At 36.5% G+C, this 19,979-nt stretch overlaps 1 protein-coding gene across 15 annotated transcripts in view; it reads left to right on the top strand.

Annotated features, from left to right (window-relative positions):
- Positions 1-13,993, top strand: part of bru3 (CUGBP Elav-like family member bruno 3) — a 975,444-nt gene extending 961,451 nt beyond the window's left edge. For all 15 annotated transcript variants that reach the window (XM_031982254.2, XM_031982259.2, XM_031982256.2 and 12 more), the window contains one exon: positions 812-13,993. The gene's annotated coding sequence lies outside the window, so the exon portion shown is untranslated. The remainder of the gene's footprint in view (positions 1-811) is intronic.
- Positions 13,994-19,979: the final 5,986 nt, after the last annotated feature.

Here is a 19,979-nt window from a genome sequence, read left to right as displayed (position 1 = left end):
TTCGTTTAGCATACCTTCAATACTTCATTTAGCACATACATTGTACATTACGTGGAACGAAAACAATTATCGATACATAATTGAAGAATCTTTCTAGAAAAGAACTGAGAAATTTTGTTCCTTTATTATCGTGTACTATATAATTTAAACACAATTTTTTTGTCTTGTAAGTAGTCGTAAATAATATTGGTAATATTGAAAGATAATATCAATATGACATAACTATATAATACTAGATATAGACGTAGATATTCGTCTATTTTAGTAATTAATTTTGATGTAGTGGAAAAAAACATTATTTACTATTTTCTTTAACTAGTAACTTTTCTTTAACTTTTCTTTGTAGTATATGTATGATTTTTACTTGAATAATTTCTAAATTGTAACTTTTTAATACAAATTTGCCTCATTTGATTATTTTTAATGTCATAGTGATAAATTAATGCTTGTAATTGTATGAATATATAAGTAAAACAGAAACTAGATAATAGAAATCTATTCAACAGTAGAAAATCGAAGTCTCTAATGAGTGGTGTCATTGTTGCGTTATTTCAAATATGTTTAATGTATAAAAGAAATTTTTAGTTTGCACCTATCATATGTTAGCTAAAAATTTATTATTACTTCTGTAAAAATTCTTTCTTCTAAATATTAAATTTCTAAAATATATGAAAGAAAGTCAGAACAACTTTTTAATGTAAAACGTTTTAATTATATACAATAATAATATTAATAATGATGACAGTAATAATAATAATAGTAATAGTAATAATAATAATAATTAATAAGGATAAAAAATTTCTGTTTGCAGATGTCGTACAAGAACACGGGCTCATTGAACGCTCGACGATCAGAAGTGACGAGTTTAAATCACCGTTACAACGCTCTCCACTATAATAATCTAGTACACTAGTTAGACAATTAATTAGACGATAAAAATTAGGAGTCAGGTAAAGCAACTTCGCCTGCATTCACATGGCGAGAACGAAGAGGCTGATGCTAAGAGCATCGGATGTCCAGAGCTGAACTCAGTACGAAATACTAAAAAAAAAAAACGAGTATGATGCACGCTTCCACGCTCTCGAATGTTCAGACCAAATAGAATCGTCCGCCGAGAAACGGTTATCACTTCACACTCCTCTTCGCGCCCAACTATCTCTTCTTCGATCTTCTACGCATCTTTTCCTTTCTTTCATTCTCGAACCATACTGCCAAACGTGAACAGTATCAAGTAACGATCCATCTTTAACCTAAGGTGTCCCGGCGCGATCCGAAAAGGTCTGATCATCCGCGAAGCCTAGTCAAGATAGAGCCTGGTGTCTCTCGTTCAGATTATCATTCCGATGACACGTTTAGTCCTAGTTTAAATAATTATAAAACGTTCAAGACGGGTGACCTTCCAATAATCGCTGAAGAACACTCTTAGTTCCTGAGACAACGGCATGGCGACCGTTGAAAAGTTAACTATTAAACCAGTATCTTGATCCAGGGAGAGCGAAAGAGACGGAACTCTTCGGACTCATGGAGAAACGGACAAAGAATTCGGTTCACGAGCAACTTCGCTGGCTTTCATTTCGGACATGAAGGATAAAGAAACTAAAACGTTGAGTCTAGCAGAAACTCTCTCAGCTTTAGCCAAGGAACGCGCCGATCGCTGTTAATATCCGATTACAGCGCAATCATTACGACCGTTCCCGTGTTGGGACGGTCCTCGGACAAGACGCAGTATTCGCAGTCTAACTTAAACGCAAACTTGTCAATCACATATACAGGGTGCTCGTCTTACGCAACGTCTACAAACAAAACAAGAAGAGAAAAACATTTCTAAAACACGAAGCTACGGTACGAACAAAGACGTAAGAGAATACACGTTTACCTGCATACACCGTGCATAATTCGAGCGCGCATGCGGAAGAACACTCACATAATATACGTACACATGTGACAACATGGAATCAGTGCCGACCCGACATTCGCGGGTTATCGGTTCTTCTTACTTATATATATTCTTGTATATTACTTATATATTCTTTTTTTATATATGATATTTAAACAGAATCGTCGGTGCCGTGGCAAAGAAAAAAGCGAAGTTGAATCTTGAAGTCCGGTCGTCCACGTCACAGCGCTCGTTTTACGTGTGCGTAGAGCTCATTATTATTGTTACCCTTGTCATCGCCATCATCATTATTACTACGATCACGATAATCGATTACCATTCACATTGTGTGCGAAACAAGCGTGCGATATTCCGGCCGTGATTTCTTTTGCTGACGAAGGATCATCCGAGCGGATCGCAATGCTTCGCGATCGAAATGGATCGAGGTCCTGTCGCTTTTTCAATCCTGGTGACCTCGAACAGTTCATTCAAGTCCTTCTGATTTTTCGATTGACCGGACACGCATCGCCCGAGAAATGTCAATTAGGCTGTGATTATCCAAACAAACAAACGCGAGTAGAGAGAAGGCGAAAATGGCGGCGACATTGGTAAGACCGAATTCTTTTTCAACGTCGAAAGAAACGGGAGATCATCTGGACCGGTTCAATGCACAGGTTTACTTTCCTCTAATTCTACTTACCTAGTCCACGTCTAGTCATTTTTGTTTCTTTTTTATTATATTACGTATCGAGTATATATTCTGATAAGATATTTATTTATTTCTTGTTTACTTTGTCATGTACGTTATCCAGGCGGAGGGATAATAGTCTGATCGTTTGTCGGTTCAATTAAGTAGCGATTCAAAATTGAACGAAGTACTTAAATACTTACGAGAATTAATTCTAACCGAAATATCGAAGTAATTACGATTTTCTCTTGTTTTGGCGGCTGTTTCTTGATATTACGATGAAGCCGTTCATCTACGGTACAATGAATATCTTCTTACATAGTATTTCTGTACTTACGATTAGACTGCGGATTTTATGAATTTACGAGACATGCGAATGTTGAAAGTTAAGTACGATGAATATTTTATCCAATTCTTGACTTCCCTCGCATAAATATTTAAATTAACGTAACACTAGAACTGTCGAGTAGCAGCATCGACTGTTCGCTATCTTATTGTACAATTTATAAGGATACATTGGAATCGAAATGAATGAAATCGAAATTCACTTATACTTCAGCTTTAATGTATCCAAATCAATTCATTTAACACTTTCTCAGAAAAGCGTCCGTCTTTCCAATAGCCTTGACAGAAGGAACCAGAAATGTATCACTTTAATAATCCGGTGGTTCTAGTGTTTATATAATTATACGTTAACTAACGTTGCGTAGCTACAGTTTCATTCACATATGATTAATGTAACAATGATCGAAATCAGGTTTAATCGCCACATTTAGGGAACAACACAAAGAAAAGAACGTTTGCAGAAAAATCCGCAGTCTATTAATGATTCGCAGTTGTAACCTAATTGTTACGATCTAGTCTACAGCCATCGAGTAGCTAATATGTTTACGGATATCGTTCCTTGTTTGTTTTTTTTTTTGTTACGGTTTCTCGTTTTGTGCAATATGTACACGAATCTCGAACGGTCGGGGAATCCTCGAATCCCCTTGAGAAAAAGAGCCAGACGAACACATGTCGCGCTGATAACTGGCACGAGATCACAACATTTTTGCCTACCGCTAATCACGATTCCGTGAGAAACAGCGGGCGGAGGGTGCTCGCCCGATCGAGCGCATCTACCTAGCACGATAAACGAAACATTCGGACGTTTAGCGAGCGGTGCCCGGTCGAACGCATAAAAAGTAGTTTCGATGCGAGTGACGATCGCGGACGGAAGGCCAGACACAGAAGGGACAGCCATGGATAGAGCAAGCGGGGATGCAGGGGCATGGAACGGGGGTTGATTTAAGAAAAAAAAATGAGAGAAAACCAAATACATCGCGTATGGTAGAGACAACTAGCGTAGGCGAGCGATGGAACGGAGAGGAAAAACTCTGATCTAGCAGAAATAATCAACCAAAGTACCAACAACTATTCTATATATAAATATTTAAATATGAATTATTGAAGATGAAGTATATAAATATATAAATATATAAATATATATATATAAATATATATATATAAATATAAATACTATAAATATGAAATATAATTATAAATGAAATGAATATACACTATATTCATAGAAATGAATATATGTATATATGTATGTATATAACATACATTATCAGTATATACATGTATTGATTGACAAGAAAGGAACTAGAAACTTAGTAAATTATTATGATTTAGGTGAATTAACGTTTAAAAAAAAAAGCGGAAGAAAATGAAAACTACTACTTCGAGGGACGGAGAATGGGAAGGACCGGCTCTAGTCTGGCGCAGTTTATAACGCGACTAAAAGCTATCGTAAATTTATACGCTATTCAAATGAATATAATGCTACACATGAGTATATGGATAAGTGAACAAATATATGCGTACATCTCCTGCGTGCGTGTATATGTGTGCATATTCGCGTACCTATTTATTTGTACGTTTGTATGTTCACATATACGTGCATAAATAATGTACGCATATATCAGGGGCAGGCAACATTTTTCCTTGCATCACGTGCTGTTCATTTGTTACAGGAGCACTGATCTGATTCTCTGTTTTTCTGGATCCGCATGCAAAGTATAAAGTTCTTCAGTTTCAAAATCAATTTGTAAACAGATGTTTGTTTAAACTTTAGATTCCAAGTAATATTCACCGAGAATGTATATTAAACATTTTTAGTTTTCCTGTAAGAAGTGCATTTAACAACTAATGCACCATCCACTTACGCAACTTCAGTGGCCATAATGGTGGCTGCCGTTTAGAAACTTTACCGATGGAAATGAAATTAAAATGTCTTTAACAATGTAATGGAGATGTTAATGGCATCAAAGAAAGATTTATTATTTTTCTTTGTAAATGAAGATACTTGAGAACGTAGAAAAGGGCGGATCACAGTTGAAAATGCTGAAAGCATCGGAGAATCGACGTGCCCATTTCAAATGCACAGACGATCGCATGTTTATCCGTTCATGAATTCGTTGTTTGTTCACGAACACTCGTACACATGAATCATGCCAGCAGCACTATTGTAATTTAACTTATACATACACGAACACATTCGAAAACTAAATACAGCGTTAATAGAAGTAAGTTGAAGGTGGGGTGTGCTATAAATTCCTCTCCCCTAACAAGCTCGAATAGCTTGCTAATTATTGACGATATAAAACACTATTATATTATATGAAAAATCAATTAATACTAATAACTAATTTATAATAATAACACTAATAATAATAACGCTAATAATAATATTAATACTAATAATAATAACAAATAATAATAATACTAATAACGATACATCATGATACGTACATATAATTTATACAACGCGGTAAATATTCTTGTTATTTTTAAGACGCTACAACTTGTTTCTCTATACATGCATACACACGTATACACTAGGATTTACACGCATATACGTGTGTATATGTATGTGTATACACAGGACCGATGGTATTGAGAATGCGAGCACAACAGTGCTCGCGACGTTTCGGAACAACTAGAATTCTACTCTAACGACCTTGTTGAATGCGAGAGTAATCTTTGCCACGTTGTACCTGCGCGGGTCTAAAGGAACCTATCGCGTTATAAAAGATATCGCGACAACGAATGCGTGTCGAGATCGATCGTACATTGAGAAGAATCACGATTCGATGGGAAAAAAGGGAAAAAAGAAGGGAAGAAATAAAGAAGAAAGAAAGGGAAGAGAAAACAAGAGAAAACGCAAATGAGAGAGTAGGCGTAGAGAAACATTGGCTGGGGAAAGTATCAAATTCGCACAGCGTGTCCATCGAGCGGTCACAGGAGACGGAGAGCGACCTTAGCGTTAAACGCGATCACGTGTTTGTCGATCCGTCGATAACAAACTATAAGAGCAATCGCGATCTGGAACCCAGGAACACGCGAACACCGTGCCTGCCGGTCGGTCGTAGCGCGGACACGAGGGTGTAAAAGTAATTCAGACACGGATCGGTGTTTCATTTTCCGTGACATCGTGTAGAACGGCTCCACGGTACACGTCCGGCAAAGACGATTACAGTGGGACCTCGGTAGTCGCGCGAGTGTCAAGGTACATGCCATTAACATGGTAGCTAAATCGGACCTGCGACTTCTGATCACTGAAATCCACGCTTTCCCTTCTACTATCGCTTCGTCATTTCATTTGTTCGTAACTAAGATCATCACATCTACCGTCTGTCGACTGGATGCAACTGGTGAGATTCGCGTGCTGGCCGTCGAGGTTGGAACTATCGAGGCTCTACTGTAGCGAATCAGACTCGGCCAGACGATCGTCTGCGAGTTCCCATGTTCCACAGACCGTTGATCAATGGCCTCTTGCGCCGTAAAATATAAACTCGTGGGATTAGTGAATTAGCGATGCGATTTACTATTGTGCTGTAGGTAGTAAATTTGCGTTGCGATTTTATTATTGCGCTGTAAGTAACAAATTCGCGATGGGATTTATTAATATTACGAGTTTTTATTTGATCGAGCAAGAACTCCTAGCCTGCTAGTCTCGCGTTCCGTTTGCCCAAGTAGCGTTACTTGTTGGTATCGTCGCTACTGGCAGGCATACTACGTCACGGATGTAGCGTGTCATTGATCGAGGCAATGATCAACGGATCGTGAATCATAGTCAGAGATTTTCGTTTAGTACTGACGCCTGGAAGGTGAAACATTTTTAAGCAATTGCTCACTGACGTCTTTCCCATTTACACGCGTCATGTACATTCGATTGCGATCTTCAAAATCGATACATTTGAAATCTTCGATTCTGTTGTTCCCGACGTTTCAGTTCCGCGTGAAGCATCCCTATCATTTGAATGGAATTGTTGGGCAATTAACCCCTTACGTACTGGACTCACCTTAGGCACGACTAACTTTCAATTTATTGAAGTATAATATAAATTCTAATAGAAATTCAATTTCCAATTAATTCACATCGTTCTCTGTTTTTGTGCTGATAATCTGTTTGATCCAAGATTGACACGTGAACCCAGCCTTAAGGGGTTAAACGAAATGCCTGCTGTTGTTTTAGTAATTTCAATCGATCCAATTGGAACAACACGCATCTATACGAAACAATTTCGAGGAAGGAAATGTTAGGCCGCCGAAGTGATCACATATAGGAATACACACGCACACACATACAAACACGTACACATTTAGATCCACGCGCATACCGCTCGAACAGATACTATGAGAGTAAAAAGAGTCAGAAAGAGAAAGACATGTATACTAGTGAAGCTTGTATGCAAGCACCAATTGATAATATCACTATGATCTAAGCTTTTTAATGTGTAACAGTAACTAATAGCAAATATCATGGAACACAACTACCCTAATGGATAAAACTAATAAATTCATATAAATATAAATGTACACATATTATAAATATAAATACGATGATAACGACGATTGTAAACAAACCAAAAAAAATAATAATACTAATACTAATAATAATACTAATAATAATACTAATACTAATAATAATAATAATAATAATAATAATAATAATAATAATAATACAACTATTTTATCCAACAAAGTTTTTTGCTACGAACGAAGTAGTACGCATCTTACTATGAGAAATAAAGGAGACTTAATGGGAGCAGAGGGAAATAATAAGTATTCTTAGCTCTAAGGAGATTAAAGAAGATAAATAATTAATAATAATCTGTGAGGATCAGCTTCGAATTTATTTTTACATGACGTGATGTATTGCCGAGACGAATTCGCTGCTTGCTAATTGAACGAGAGTCACTCGAGTATCGAATGTTCTATTTCATTTCTCAAACAGATTGAACTTATGGACATTTCTCGCTTAGCGAATTCTCCAGTTTCAATCCTTTATTGCTAAAAAGTTCGTTGAAACATGAAATCGGTACTCGTGGTCGTCGTTGTCCAATAACATCCATGCTGAATTGTCGCCAACCATAAAAATTACCCGGAAAAATGCCAAAAAAAAAACTGAAAAAAAAACGAAAGGAACGGAAACATGCGGCGCCTGTCGATTCCATTTCACGTTTGCGTACGTTGTGTTACCGCGATCTCTAGGAGCGTACCGAGAGTTTCCTGGTAATTTCATGGTGGCCGCAAGATGAAATCAACAAAGAAGGACACGCACGAAGATTCGATGGGAAACGGGAATGAATATCCTCCGCTCTCGATTACACGGTGATCCGAATAATAAATAAAACAAAAAAATATTAATAATAAAGAAGTAATGTTAATGATAACAATAATTAACGATCAAACATCTCATATAGACATACTAGCACTTACCATCGCGCACTTGCACAGAATGGCAGAAAATGAATTTTATCAACCCTCTCGCGACACAGCTATAAAACGTGTGTCATCGATCCATTTTTGTGGAATTACATTGGATTCAAGTCACGCGCGCCGCGACCTGATATCCGGTAGCCGTGGTGTCGGTGATACTAGGAAACAGGGTATGTTTTTGCAATTATTTGCGTAACTTGTAAAGAACTAGCAACAAGAGTTGAAGAAAAAAAAACGTAAATACATGTACACATCGCGTCCACGAAACTGAACTAAAGGCATATGTGCACACACACACACCCACGCACACGCACACACAAACACACACACAAACGCGCACACGCAGAGACATACATAAACATACACGCATACAAAGGCATACACACGCCATCTTTACATATTACAGACACATTGGTACACGCATACGATTGCACGAGAGTACGCACTCACACTACGACACTTGGTGTACACGAGTATATACATGAAACTATAGTACACACGCATTTTCCGACACGAGGGGCGAGCAGAGCTAAACATTTAACTAATTGTACTACCTTTAACTATATGAATATTAAACCTCAGACTTAGAATACAGTACGGAGCCATTCGCTTAATGGGCTTTTCCATTCTGTCGTGCTCTATTCGGGCGCAATGATCACCTGCCACACGCGAAATTGGAACGGAGACAAGCTCAGGAAGACAGAGATGTTCAGGGTTCGAATAATGGGTCGCAATCAGTGCTAAGTAAAATATTCTTTCAAATAGTAAGCATTCAATCGTTATTGTCAAATAAATAGGATAGTTTAGATCAAATTGTTTACCTAAATTTGGAAGCGATCATTTGTTGTAACGAATTATTCAACAAAACAGAACATCTTGTTTGTTTTAATACATTTTTTAAATAGTGTTTCATTTGAAGGTATCGTAAGTAACGGGGCTGTTAGTTCGAAATATTTTTGTTCGATTCGAATAATTTAAAATATTGCTACTTGAGGTAGTATTTTAGTCGATATACGGTATTTCATGGCGTGGGTCATTTTCGAATATAGTTTCCTTGTGTCTAGACATAATTAAATTGCTCTAAAACTCAAATGTTTTAAGTAAGGATAAAACAAAATTTGAGTAACTTGTTTCATTATTTATGAAAAATGATTAAAATGAAAGTAAACAGAAAATATATATATATACATATATCTCTTATAGACAAAATAAAAATGTTTAATGAATCTATGAACACTCTGTTTTAAATAGTTTTTAAATTGCCTTTCTTCGAAATTATGTCTAGCTCTGATTACCTATAACTAAATCAAACAAACAATTAGCTTCTTGGAAAATAGTTGCTTCAATACGTATACTACTTTACTTACAAGCAATTATTATTCTATTCTGTAATAAAATATCGTTTAATTTTATATCAATGTAAAACATAAGCATACGATTTGTACAATAAAATATTAATTCACGGATAACACTCATCAGTTCTTTTAGCTTTATAACTAAATATTAAATTTATTTATCTTTGGTGCGTAAAAAAACACGTCACTAAATGTATTGTCCTTTGAATTTCAAGGAGAAAACGCTTTGCGAGCGTGCAGAATTGGAAAAATCATCTTTTGTGAATACTGGCTGCAAATATTATCCGAGTTATCATGTTTTTATTGTAAAGTACTATTGTATTCTAAAAACTGTAAAGCACTACAAGCAATTACGAAAAATTCAAGTTGAATAAAGATCTGTCTTTAATTAATATGGAAATTGTTTCAAGTTTTGGTAAAAATATTCGTTCCGCACTTAATTGCATAAAATCCAATTTAATTACGTACCCGCACAAAATTTCAAGCGTAGAAAACAACATTACTCGAATGATCTGTACTGTAATCTAAGTTTTAAGTAAGCGCAATCTCACTCCAACTTGCAGATTCCGAATACGATTTTCATCATCATCGTCGTCGTTACGGTTTTAAAAAGAAACTATGTATCCGTGTCCTCGGGTCATATTTTATAATTCTATACGAAAATTTGTATGATTATCACACTTACGATAAACAAGCTTTGAAGATCTAACTAATTTGAAAAGTATGTAATTCACGAAGATGATCATTTCATTGTAGCTAGACTGTCGAAGTTTCTGTAAACTCGCATCACAGTAACCAAGTAATTTCAATAAACCACATTTAAAATTAAACTCTAGCAAATTCTGCTGAAACTTCTTACAAAACAATTCCCGAAAGTGAACATTTCCGATTTGAAAGGATTCAGGTTCCGTTCTAACAAGCGTTCTAAACTCATGAAATTCCGCGGTCTAGTTACAGCAAGCGAACAAACGTTAGGTTATCGTTTCAATGTCACCAAATTGCTGTTCAAACGGACACAAACCTTCGATTATTTAGAATCGAATACGAGACGTGAGAGAAACTGTACACGTTGATCATCGAAGCGTCAGGCGAGTCAACATCCTCGTTCTTCCTTCCCTTTTCTGCGTTCCTTCGGCTTTTTTGTACATTTTTCACCCGGTTGAGACGAGCCACATTCGCTTTTCCCGACACTCTTATGCGCGCGCATGTAACGCCAAATAAGAAGTGGAGCAAACTAGGAAATTAGTCGAGAACGTAAATCTAAAACTTAGATTCGCAGTTATTCAACGATTCAAAGAAGAAAAAAAACGGAAAAGCATATAAATAAAAAAAAAGAGAGAGACGAGATAAGAATCGGCGTTACTTTAGACAAGTTCAAGCCGACCGATGTCAATTCCTTCAGGTACGCTTATGCGTGATCGCAAGAACAATGCGAGAAATTCGGTTTTTTCTAACGTACCAAATCGATGTCTTTTTCCTTACGATTGTATTAAATAAAATAGAATCGGTGCACGATTGTTGGTAGAGTCGTTGGTCATCTAAAATTACGCAGTACGTTTATTCGAGTCGTAGGTACGAAAATCAAAAGCGGAGAACAAAAAAAAGAAAACGAGAGAAAAAATATTACGGTAGCATGTATATTTACCCGGCCATATTTCGATCGACTATCCGGGACCAATCATACTTTCTGACATTGAAACAACGCGTTCCCTAATTCTACCGTTCAGTACGTCAGACACTTTTGAAACAATCACTTCGTTTACATAACCGATTCACTATTACAGAAACACGGTTTATGTTCTCACGTTTGCTCGGTTCAATTTCACGGTACCCGTCTTGGACCAACGATGTCTGCTGTTACGAAAGGGAAAACATTCAGAAGAACAAGGCTTTTTGTAAGTACAGTTCTCCCTCGTTAACGTCGCGCCACTCGGAACAGCACAAACAGTCGAAGTAATGTCGCTTTCGTTCTCATTGGCTAACTAACGTACGATCGAAGAGGAAGAAAAATAGTGTCGTGCAAACTAGAGGATCAACATGAACTGAATGAATTCTGTCATCTACCAGGGGAAATACATTGACCCTCCATAAACTCTCGTTTCGCACAAAGCGATAGCTCCGTTTTGTTCTGTTGTTCTAGCTTATTGCTATTCCTCTTTCTTCCTCTGAACGGTGGTGGTAAAAATGAGAAACTAAGGATAGCCAAAGCTCAACACTAACGAGGGAAACTGTGCGCAGGGAAACGGCCGGTCGGAAGTATAAGATAGAGTTCAGAGGTTCAACGATTCGCATTGTACATGCTTGCGATATACTAGCTTAGTTTCCTGTCATCAAGAATACAAAAAGTCTTCTTCCACTGTGCGAAGTTTTGAGGCCATTGCGAGTTTGTTGTCGTTAAAAAAGGCGGGAGAGAGAATTATATGTAGAGTTTCCCCTTCGCAATTGCAGGACGATCATTGGAATTCTAACTCTATTTGTTCTTCTATGGATCGCAGTCAATTAGACCCCATTTTTCCCTCTAAATTTGACTGCGACTATCATCTCGATCTACGGAAGAAATTTGGTTAACCCTCGTGCACCGTTCGAATGAATTCCACCCGAGGAATAAAATTTTGCCTTTCGCCATAATTTTTGTTTTATTTTCGCAGTATTTCATTCTAGTCTTTTATAACTACTTTTATAAAATATATATATACATATATTAGTATTACCTACATATTATATAAAACATTCCGTTTTATATAATACTAATTATTTACTATTTAGAGTATTTTACTATTTGCCTCCTTTATATCTAATTATACTATCTCATTTCTACCTTTTTACAAAACTTGTACTATAACCTTTACTAAATACATGTACTGAAATTAGTTATAAAAAAATCTTTTTTCTTTCATTTTATATAGTACTAACTATTGTATATATTATTTATTCTACTTTGCTATCCCATTTTTATCAAGTTGCATTTTACGATCTTACTATCTTACATTATTTATAGTTATTTAATATTGTCTATTGCCATGGTTCTCAATTTCTCATCTCATTTTTATATTTTATTTTGTTATAGAAATATCTGTGAATACACAAGTATATCAATAAATTTGAATCTAGCTTATATTTATCTATTACAATGAAATCTCAGAAAAATTAATGCTATTTCATTAATCTGGTGCAATTATAGCGATCGAGGTTCTCTGAATGAAAAAGTATTTAATCTCAAAAATACACATTTTAATAAACATCCGTAGTTTTCAGACAAATTTGTTCCTTTGATTTAATATCGACATGATTCGAGATGTGATTTAAAAAGAAATATTAACGCAATACATTTACCAGTGCACAAGGGTTAACGACAATCTTTTCCTCTACCTGTCGTTCCCGTATTAATTCTCCAAGTACGAGTACACGCGCACAGCGAACGTTATCAAGAATTTCATCGTCACGAGGCAAGCCCTCCGAAGCGTTCGTTTCATTTGAATTTAGTCGAGACTCGATGTACCGGTGTTTCTTTGAGACCGACCGCGATTGGAACGTCGTGTCGATACCTTGCAGACGCATAAACGTGTGACGACTTGAAATACAACAGAGAAAAGTAAAGAAAAGAAAGGAAAAGAGAAGAGAAGAGAGGAAAATAAGAAAACGAACAAAAGGAAATAGCAAGCACTAATCGACACCGTTAAACGAGTATATGCATACTCGGGAATTGTTCAACAGGAAATATCGGCACGTTACGAATCGAGTCGATTCGTGACGTCGGTCAAGTCAGCGATCGCGTTTTCATTTTCGGAATATCATCAGACGACGATCAGTCTTTTCTTTCCGTTCCTCGCGCGGTCTTCATGAACGATTAGCGAAACGAATGAGGATATGCCTGCGGGAGAAATCGAATTTCGCGGTTATTCACGAAATGAAAAAGTGAGAGAGACCGCACACGAAATTCCATGCGAAAGACACGACACGAGGAGAGTGTACAGAAACGGATCAGAGGAGAGGAGAAACGGTCACGGACAAATTTTCGTTGACCAGGATACCCTCCCTTGGGGTAACTTCGAAACGGTTCCACGCTGATTGGGACTTCCGGTTCCGTTCGACGTTCTTTTGAATCGGAAACGATGGGACCGGTCGAACGTATTTATCTGGAATCGCGGCGTCGTGGACAAACCGTCAGGTCGGCCGACAATATCTTCGCGCCATGATATAGCTACACGTCACGAATCGACCCCAGGAAGTCGCTACAAATCTTACGTTTAGAGAAAGTAGTTAGGCCACATAGCGAAAAGACGGAAATGGAGAAAAGTGGGAAATTAAATTGTACGACGCGAGGAACGTAAATAAGGTTTAAAGAAAAGAAGAGAGAGAACGTGAGAGCGAGAGAGAGAGAGAGCGAGAGAGAGAGCGAGAGAGCGAGAGAGCGAGAGAGAGAGCGAGAGAGCGAGAGAGCGAGAGAACGCGAGAGAGCGAGAGAGCGAGAGAGAGAGAGAGAGAGAGAGCGAGAGAGCGAGAGAACGCGAGAGAGCGAGAGAGCGAGAGAGAGAGAGAGAGAGAGAGCGAGAGAGAGAGAGAGAGAGAGAGAGAGAGAGAGAGAGAGAGAGCGTGAGAAACTGTGTGGTATTTATATATACAAGCATACCTATATACACGAGTATATATATACAGGAATGAATGTGCATATACATAACTCTCGCGTGAAACATTTAAAACTAGAGAACATTGACGAGAATAAAATTTGCATATAGCATAGTTTTATATAGCGTGCCATCTAGGCGTATAAGCGAATGATATGCATAAACAATTACTATGGTTATCGCTAACATGTAAGGTTATAAACAGAAAAAAAATGAAGTATAACAAATTATGCAGTATAATCCACTCTTATACCAAGGAACGAAAGAGAGACAGAAAGTGAGAGTGAGAGAGCAGGGAGTGGTGAGAAAGAGGGAGAGAAAGGCAGAACATGGAGACACGGAGGATACACTTACAAGTGTTGAAGGACGATGAAAAATATAAATATTATATATCGTGCGCGTATATGATTGAGTTAGGGATATTAATTAAAAGATATTGAGATGGGCCGTGTGGTACACGTGAAAAGAGGGTTGGTAGAGAAAGGGAAAGAAAGAGCTGAGGGAAATGGGGAGAGAGAGAGGGAGAGAGAGAGAGAAAGAAAGAGAGAGAGAGAGAGAGAGAGGAGGAGGATAAAAAAACACTAAACGTTATTAAACAAACAGAACATATTTTAAATAATTAATCGCCAAAACGATAAGTTTTTAACTTTAAACTTCTAGTGCGTAAGACCGAAATAATATACGAAATAGAACAAATATATATACTTATATATAAATACAAAAATATATATATAAGTACATACGTATATATACATAATGATTGAAAGTCGACTCTAAAATTAAATGTAAACCGAAAGCATACTTCTTATAATACAGCCGCGCGGGTAAAACATCATGACTATTTGAAATACTACGATGGATCTCAAAAAAAAAGGAAAATGAAGAAAACGTTAGAAGGAATTTAGGGCGCCAGTGAAACTTCGAGTAACTTTGCTGCTCGATTATTTGCCTCGGTCGGTATATAAGTAATTTGAATATATATATATATATGATACAATTTGGACACTTTTGAATGCTTCTTTCTTTTTTGCTCATATTTTCTATCTTATATCGAGTTCGGTGCTTCTTACTTCTTACAGTTGTTCGTCCAATGTCACTTCTTTAACATCTGACATATTATCGATATATTTTGTGCAACTACAGCGGATCCTTGTACGATACTGGCGGATTTTAGTCCTACGTCAAAATTGAATGATTATGGATTGCTCAAGAGGCGTAATGAAATTTTAATATCTTTCGTTGTAATATCTTAATATTTTAACATTGTAAAAAGTACTTCTTTATTTTAGATGAAAGTTAGGATGAAAGTAAGAAATATACGTTCCTTAAAAGAAAAATGAAAATTGTTTGATTCTAGTAATTACTAAAGAATCTAACTTATCGGAATCAATAAATCGAGCGATCAAGCGAAAAATTCAATTGTTTCGTGTTCAGTTAATTTAGCTTATATTTTCGTCCTGTTGTCGGGTGTTCATTGTATTTTAGAAAAAAACGTGAAATCATCAGAGACTCAACGAAACAGGTTTCCACTGAAGCACGGGGGCATAATATAATTGTCATGAATCGAGAGATCGTGGAGCACAGTAAACAGGCAATTTTAATTCCTTCAGACTCGACGTGCATCAAAAATGACGAATTATCCGATATCTTGAGCTTAAAATAAAGAATTGTGAATTTGTTTCGCCAATAATTGGCCAACAACTTCATTGTGCTCATTTACTGCACGTAAGCTTATATGTCATCCACAAACTAACAAGACTAACAGTAAAATATTTTTAATTTGATTAAACAATATTCATGTCTGAAGGGGTTAATATGTACAAAAGAATGAAACAGTACTTTCAATAGTTTTCGGAAGGGAGATACGCTACTTAACCTTTTATGTCCTGAACTATTTTCATATCTTTCTGCTGCCTTTGTCTGAAATACTTCGAGGCTCTTTAAATGACACACGCTAAGTATAAATAGTTTTCACGATCATGTAATAGTGCGTCAAGTGAAATTACACTAAATTTTGAAAAAGTCCGAGCACGTTTCATTGATAGAAGGATTTCAATGACAATGGTACTTCAGTACCGCCAGGACGCAAAGGGTTGAACCAATTGAACCAGTATTTTCGAAGCAGCATGTACGATACAGAATATATTGTGCCAACGATGAATCTTCCAAATCCATTTTCACTTCGAACACGAATCGACTATCGTAGCAAAAGACAATATTAGGATATAGAAGTGATCGTTCACTGATCGGTAAACGTACGTAACAAATTCCGCGGCTGGACTTTTAACGACGACCAGCAATCATTTTCTTTCAATTAGTTACATCTTGCAAATTCCTAAAAGTTCGCATCGATTTTCTATGATGACGCAAACGATATGATTTCTCTCTTACGAAGCAACATAAGAGAACTAGGCTCGATGGGAGTGGCTCGGTTCCTGCAAATTGTAATGTGCCCCTTCGGCGCCTGCTCAGAGTGCAACAGTTGGTTAACAAGTGGCTCCTTCGTACAAAATGGTTGCGAGGCTCGTTCAAATCACCGAACGAAGGAAATCCCGGAAACTTTTCAACCCCTTGTATTACTGTGTCGGACTCATGATGAACATCTTAAATTAAATTCGACAAATCTGAATGTTATTTACCTCTTTTTAATATAAATTAAATACATTAAACATTATTTCCCTATTATCAATCGTTAATCTTTAAAATAAACGTGGAGACAGAATAAGCATATCTTTCTTTTTCTAATCAATTATTAATGATGAAGAAGTTTTATCGACAATTGTAAAAGATATCATAAGACAAGGAGTTAAAACCAAGTCGCGCTCGAAGGTTTCCGATCGCGACTTGACGAATATTTTTAGCAAATTTTTTATGTTCCCAAGACAATAGTTTTCCGATATAATCGTCCCAGGAAATTCCGTATGAATCGCAGAACCATTATCAGTTCCTCTACGTACTGAAGTGACGGTGATCCTGCCCTCTTAGCGAACTTAATCTTTGAACACGTGCTACATTTACGACAACATTGTCTACTTCAATAATTTTCGATATACTGACAGTGCAAAGAGTAAATACCGAGGAAATATAATATTTTCATCGAATTAGTTTCACGTTACATGATTCTTGAAGGCACAGGCTGTTCCCTTGCTTCTTTGTGTTGGACTGACAAAGGGAACGAGATTAGACGAAGATTTCCGATTTTAGAAAGCTGTTGAGTAATGATACATTCTACGAGCGGAAGATCCCCAGAGTTCGAGATAGGATATTAAACGAGTGGTTTAAATATATTTGGAAGTGCCGTTGCGAACAATTGCTTAGTGTTTTTCCGAACTGACGACAGTTGTGAGGGATACGTACGAGGGATAGGTGAGAGAGTTAGCGACCGCCTAAAGATGGAGGAGAATAGTCACGCCCAGGTCATACCGTCCAGAAAAAAAAGTGTGGAATTTCGTTGCACGTTTTCCCAATAGTTTTCTAACGCTTGACAAAGATTTTACTGTGCTTAGCTCGTGCGCGCAACAATATTCGTACTAATTATTATGCATAGATCGATTTCACTGTATAGCTTCGTTCTCAGAGAATCCTGGCAGGCTTAATACTAAAACTACCGGACGGGTCAAAATGACCTTTCGCACTCTATTTTCAATGCTGTTGGGTATAAACTTGTATTTATTTTTATGGGGATGTATTGGAGTAAGTTACAGCGGTAGAATTCGACATTCTATATTTATTTTATTTATTATTATTATTATTATTATTATTATGAGATTTAATATTTATAATCTTTCAAAGGGTGGCACTTTTTCAAACCATTTCCAACGCGACGTACGTGTTTTAGAGTAAATTATTGTTTCAGCTCTAGCATGATATACGAGTTCTATAAAAAGTTTGAATTATCATCTCCAGCATGGCATTCGAGTGCAAAGGGTTAAAAAGATAACAGACGTTTCTCTAAGAAATTATTCAAGAAATTGATTTAGTAATACGCAAACTGAATTATAAATCAATGAAAGTCTCAATAAATGTGCTCTTGAAGTTTCTATACAGAAATTTCGAAAAGTCAATTTAACCGCTCGGTAGTTCTAGCGTTAAGCTGAATGAACGTTTGTGATCGCGCGTCTATCGAGCAGCTGTCGTCCGTTGAATAAAAAGAGAAAAATAAGATACGAGAGGGAGAGAGAAAGAGAGAGAGAGAGAGAGAGAGAGAGAGAGAGAGAGAGAGAGAGAGAGAGAGAGAGAGAGAGAGAGAATAATAAAGTTTTCTATATCACAAAAGCGTGCAACTTATTTTGAGACTGATTTACATACACAACTCGCTCTTTGAGATCTCGACAAACAGTGCAATTAAAGATCATGATTGTAGATCATGAGATGTGTAGGAAAAAATCTGTAGTGGTTTCTAGTCGGAATCGTTTTTTCGATGTGTCGCTAGTGTACCGAAGGCAACGCGAATGGAATACCGTACCGGACAAATGGTTTTTCTCATTATACGTTTCAATGGTTTAGATAATTTAGCGTGTTAACATTGAATTCGATGAATCGTATATAAAGGACAGGATGACGAAGGAAGTGCGTATGATGTATTAGCATATGTTGTATTATTATTTGAAATTTTTGGCAGGATATTTCGAAGGATCTGTTAGTATTTTAAAATTATTCCTTAGTTACATTCTTCTTTCAACAATCCTGAAGACCCGATTCTTTCTTTATATGTTATTATCGCGTGGTAACGAACGAACATTTAGTTACCTTTCGATCGACGGACTCACTAAATTTCATCAAATTCAAACAATTTCAATTCGGCTTTATAATTGAAAAGCACATCAGATCACTCGACCATTTACCAATAAAAGAAATTTGCTAGCAAATTCTATTTTATAAATTTGTTCCATATCGACTTTCCTGTTCGGAAAATTCTTTGAAATTAATGATCTCTTGTATTCCGTATCTAACACATGAAACAAAACGTATTAAGTGACGGCTTAAATTTGTTAATTTCAATTGAACTTTCATAGATATCAGCAAATCGAAGTATTTTTTCTATCTTACCTAATGGATATTTCTTTTGAGCGATCTAATAGAAACCAACCTTTTTAAACGACCTGATTCCTAACATTTTTGTTCAATAGATTTTCTTCTGAGTGTGAATAGACTCCTCTCCGTTCGAAACTTTAATTATTTTTTCCTTTATTCAATCTGATCACTTCGATCTCGTGCAATTACAAATGAAATAGAATAAAATCTATCAAACGAATATTTAACAGACATTTCTTATATGATTTGCATCGCGGATTTCATGTGCAAACATTTTCGAGATACTTCTGTCTAGCTAAAATCTATACATTTTGCGAAATATATTAACACCTTGAATGCCGCAGGGTTCACCGGTGACCCCCAACAAAATCGAATTACCGTAGAACACTCAACGAAACGATGATTATTTGAAAACATTTCTACATTACAAATAATGCTACCTAATGCGCTGAGATTCATCTAGATAAACGTGCAACAATAATAATACAATCCAACCGAATGGTTTAACATTTCATTCTTTCCGTTTCGTGTATTTCGCTCTATGAAATCGTGCGGTATTGAACGTGTTAAGTATCTTAAACAAATGAACACCTTATTTTATAATAAGAACGCAAAAAAGAACATTCGCGCCT

The sequence above is a fragment of the Nomia melanderi genome, chromosome 3, assembly GCF_051020985.1.
Source record: "Nomia melanderi isolate GNS246 chromosome 3, iyNomMela1, whole genome shotgun sequence".
NCBI classification, from domain to species: domain Eukaryota; kingdom Metazoa; phylum Arthropoda; class Insecta; order Hymenoptera; family Halictidae; genus Nomia; species Nomia melanderi.
The sequence above is the reverse complement of the archived record's forward strand: the minus strand, read 5'-3'. Positions and strand labels throughout refer to the sequence as shown.